Source organism: Cyrtonyx montezumae, unplaced genomic scaffold (assembly GCF_038088225.1).
Source record: "Cyrtonyx montezumae isolate F1298 unplaced genomic scaffold, pur_monq_1.0 scaffold_8, whole genome shotgun sequence".
NCBI classification, from domain to species: domain Eukaryota; kingdom Metazoa; phylum Chordata; class Aves; order Galliformes; family Odontophoridae; genus Cyrtonyx; species Cyrtonyx montezumae.
Genome location: NW_027072089.1, coordinates 49249127 through 49254543, shown reverse-complemented (window position 1 = coordinate 49254543; position 5417 = coordinate 49249127).

The following is a 5417-nucleotide window of genomic DNA, read 5'->3' as shown; positions in this document are numbered from 1 at the left end:
CTTGATCATATTATCAGTAAGCTCAGAAGAACAGGTCACATCTAGTCAGGAAACTGTTCTTTATGCATGTACTGTGCAATAAAGGACAAGAATGACCTGAAACGTTTACAAGCTTAGACCAAGAGACAGCAGTTCTATTTAGAAAAATGAGAGGATGGATAGAGGTAGGACGTAATAAACCAACCAGGAAATACTGCTAATTGCTCAAAACAACAGTGGTAGTGATATACACTGTTGACTTCTTTACAAGTTTTTGGCAATATTATGTGAATAGACAACTTTGTAGAAGAAAACTTCAGAGAGACCTGAGATTCAGTAAGTGAATATTTTGTAGAATGTTTCTCTGACAGGACAGTAAAAGCTGTGAGAATCACCTCCATGGGCAGTAATCTACTTTTGGTGCTAAATGTGATGAAGAGCAGGTGGTGAAATCCACCTCCAGTGAAACCACAGACAGCAGTAGCAGCAAAAAAGAAATGCATGTCAGTGAAGAGAGGCAGAGAGCTAAGAACATTAAAGATGAAAAAAAAAAAGCCATTGCAGCTGTTGGCTGAATAGCCATTACATGAGGTTTCACATTTGGTCAGGAAAAAGAGCTGAAGAAGAGGTCTGGAGTCAAGTACAGTTAAATCTCCACTTGAATTTATGGATAGAAATCTGTACAAGATTGAGATCTTAATAGTTTCTCCTATGAAATAGATTGTTAATCTTTCTTACATTATACAGCTGCTTACTGAAATTCCATTAGGAAATCAGAATTATTGTATTTGGCTTATGCTGATAGATTAGGGCTATAGGTTTTTATCTAAATCTTGATGCTTCTAAAGTTACAGTCTAACAAAATTTCACATTCAACCAAAGTGATGTATTATGGGTAAAGCAAGAAGCAACTCTATTATTTGATTTTACTGAGTTGTCTTGTTCACTCTGTTTCCATGATACACAAGTTCAGATAGCTATTTTCAAGTACTTAGGGTCATTTATTTGTATGTATATTGAAGCATAATTCATTATGTTGGAAACATTGTCGACAGTAAATACTGAATTCATATTTTATAGGACAACATTGTGTCTATGTACTTGTCATTTTCTTTTGTTTTCTAACCAGCTTAGCCACCCCTTCACCAGATACTCAGTCTTCAATTCAAGCCCTGACCTAATGGCTCCCACCCATGGTGTGGTGTGAGTAGAAATTAAATCTTTTGCCAATATCCTGCTCCGTTTTGTTCTTGTATGACAGATGGCAGCTGAGGGGCAGTCTGGCTAAATGGCATCTGACATGGAAGTGCATCTGAAGCAATTGAATTCTTCTATGTGGAAAAAATGTCATCTATTGACATTCATTGGTGCTTGCTGAATGTTTATGGAGACCAAACAGTGCATGTGAGCACAGTGAGGAGGTGGGTGGTGTGCATCAGCCATAGCGACAGTGAGATGAAAGACAAGCCACGTTCTGGATGGCCATGCAAATTATTACAAGCGTGCTATGCAGGCTCTTGTTCACCACTGGCAGAAATGCATAGCTAATGCTGGTGATAAATGATGGCAATATTGTATGAATTATAAAAATTGTATGTAACCTGTTAAGATTATGTTCTGGTGGATTACTTTCAAACTGAAGCCAAATAAATTAATATATGTATGTAAAATTCTGTGTTACTGTGCCTTTCACATCAATGTCCACCCTGAATTTGTTAATATTTTATGGTTAAATTCTCAATGTTAGGTTTGATTTCTTTATGACTTTAACATCACTTTGAATCACAATTCTTCCATTTTTGGACCACTGAACCTGGAACTTCTGTTTCTGTTCCATTACAAACTATACAGGCAATCCTCATTACACCACTGTTTTTTCAAAAGAATGAATTTTAACAGGGTTGTTAAAAAAGGTGAACTGCTTTTATGCAAAAAGCTATCAAACCGTTTATGTGTTATAAAGAAACAGAAAAATTACACAGTTCCATGTAACAATCTGGCTCTTTTATTAAAAAAACACATGTGCCAATGTTTTTTACGTTTAAATTACGATGTTCTCTGAGCACTAAAAATATTTATAACAACCTTATCACCACAACTTTTTTACACCATCATGGTGAGCTTTTCACTGTATCTTAAAATCGGAGAGTGAGCCCAAACCTATGTATGTTGCATTTTGTTTGGTGAGTATTTGCTTATGAAGACCCTGATTCCAGAAAGCACATTAACTTACACTGTCTTACATGCCTCTCATCAGAGTACTTACCATTTATCTGCTAACTCAGTTCTAGTTGCAAGGCCTTTGTGGATCTTATCAATGTGATAGTTTCCCAGATAATGTGTAATACCCTTGTTTCTGGTATTAGAAACATAATGCTTGAAAGGAATTGGTGATGGAGTTCAATGACTGTGTTTGGTAAAAAAAAGAAAAACAAATGCAATAATAACAATTTGTAAATGTATTTTGTTGCCCAATATTTGATGAAATCTGGGAAGATTAACACTATTTAATATTTGCCAAGTGCAAATAATACAGCATACTATAGCTGAATGCCTAAGATGCCAGAGTTCTTCACACAGCCCTTGGTAGAGTGTAGAACAGGAAGAAAATTCCAACCTCAAAATAAAAAGTGAATTTTAATTTTCATATATTCAGTGTGATTTTGGCTAGAAAGCTACATGTCAACTGGCAGAGTCCTCTGGTGGCTTAGGTGCACCTATGCATCTTCCTGAGACATCCTGCTTTTCCTAAGATACAGGTTCCCCCCCAAAGATCTCCTCCCCAGGATTCTTCCAAATTCGTACTGCTTCTCTTTGCATGCTTTCCACATCAAAATTAAAAGCCTATCCTGAAACAAATCTTATCATGTTTAATGTCCTTCAGAGACTTTTTTTCTTCCAGTTAAATCTAAAAGTTACCAGACAAGGAAATGCCTTGCTGACTTCAATGTTGTCCCTAAGAAAGGTCAATTAATGTTTGGCCAAAAACTATTCTAACTAGTTCATATTCCACCATAAACTCTGAAGTTTATGCTTCTGGTCTTCAAATTTAATGTTCTTCAATTTTACACAAAATAAAATGTAGTATTTTATTAGCATAATCTTTATGAGGTCTGCTCTGAAATGGCTGCTGTCTGTAAGAAAAGCTCAGTTCAGTGGCATGACAGAAATCAATTTTTCTTCTCTTGTATAGCCCTGAAACATGATGTGTTACTCTGATAGCATTCAGTGACATCCAGTTTCCTCTTATGTCTGCAATTCCATACTTGGTGACAAAGGCCCGTTTCTGCATTGTGAATAAACTGAAAATCTGAATAGTTTTCTTGTTAGGAAGAAATGAACATTATGATAGTCAGAACTGCACAAGCAATATGTGGAAATAATTGCCATGAATGGCTTCAAGTACAATACAGTATAGCAAGATATACACCCCTTGTTAGGCCCCATCTGAAGTTAGTGCACATCCAGAGGAGGGTCACCACGATGCTCAGGATGGAGAACCTTTCTTATGAATAAAGGTTGAGGGAGCTGGGCTTGTTTAGCTTGAAGAAGAGAAGGCTCCAGGGAGATCTTATTGCAGCCTTCCAGTACTATAAAGGGAGCTTATAAAAAGATGGAGTGACATTTTACATGGTCTGACTTTACATGGTAGGACAAGGCTAGTCCATGATTCTGTGATTCAGTGGTCTCTTTAAATCAATCACGAAATGTGTAATATTTATTGTTACATTAGGATTTAAACCCTCTCCTTTTCAGCAAATGTAACATCTGTTTTTCTTCTGATGGATTTCCTCAACAACCCTTAAAACTGTCCATTATTTAATGTTAGAATCCAAACTCTTCTTTGTGATTATGATGTTGTTACTTGCTGACATAGGGATCCCCAGCAGGTAGGATTTTAAGAAACAATAATAATTTCTTTTGTGGGTATTAAAATGAAATAGTTAGATCTCCATTAAGCCAGTCCTATAATAGATGTCAATCAATACAACTGAGTTTTGGAAAACAGTTTGAAAGGACCTGTATATCTGACTTTGAGATGGTTTATGTTCTTTATATAAATGTGAATTGGAGGGGAAAACTAGGTAGTCTGTTCTCTCTTAGATTAGCACACCTGCTTTTTGGGGTCATTCCTTAATTTCTGTTCAGTGAAATATGTTTTTTTTTCTATAATATTAATAATTATGCCTCTCAGTCCTGTTATATAGTCTTATATGAGCTTTGAAGAGTTTTATGGTTACAGCATAGTCCACCTATCAGGGACTGGAAGTGCTTAAAGGACAGCAGAAATTGTACAGAAATATTTCATATAATCCTTAGTCATCTTTTTTCAAAACTGACAAGTCCTCATCTCTTTTGGTATAAAAATTGTCCTAATCATAGCACTCTTCAACCTCTATTTCTATTATTGACTATTTGCTAATTAATGGAAACAGTGACTGTTTTCTGAGAAGCGGGTACATTTCTTTTCTTAGTGGCATAAATAAGTTTTCTGATCTCTTTTCTAATAGTTCCTAAAATATTCTTGCTCACTGCTGAGCGGGGAGCTTTGGTTTTCAGTTTACTTTAAAACTTCAATTCCTGAGTCATAGTACTAATTTAGAATTCGTCTACTTTATCTGTCAAGAAATTTTTTTCTCATGTGCAATACTTTGCTCTTACCACCACTGAAGTTGGTCTGCCCTTTTGTCTCCCAGAAATCCAGTAGAATGATATCCTCCACAACTTCTTGCAGTTGTTTTTTGACTACCCTGAATACCTTTGTATCACCAGGAGACTTTGTCACTTTCCTGCTCATCTTCTTGTTCAGACCATTCAGCAAAACAGAATCTTCAGTATGGGAAAAAGCTCTCAGTAATTGAACACTGAACTATTTTTGGTCAAGAGCATTTATTGTTGAATCCAGAACTTATTGGAAGTCAGGCATTTTTGAATTAGAGAGATACAGTAAGTATCACAGGGTATACTCAGGTCCTTTCCTTTCCTATGTCTTTTGGACTGAGGGAGCAGAACTGGAACGCAGTATGCCTGCTGATCGGGAAGTGTGATGAGATTTCTTCTACAGACTTAGATTCTAATTTCATTTCTAATTTGGAATGGCTCCCAGTGCTCTGCAAGGCCTGTCTAAATGACTAGAAGGTAAGTCTTTAAAATAATAAACTGAATTAGAGATTTAATAGTCAAAGATGTTAACTTTGAAATGACAGCTGTGATTTGTCCTTAGAGGCATTATATAGGATATTGTCTGCATGAGTGAAAAGGAAATTACTAAGGTAACTCACTGCATTCCTGGAAGCTTTAATGAATACTTTGCCAATTTTACCTTCCAACTGTGGCAGAAAAGCAGTCTTTGCAGCAGCCCCTTCACTTAGATAACAGTGATATGTGGCTGTAGTCAGAATAGACTGAATGTGTTTTATAAAAGTGGAAGGCCACAG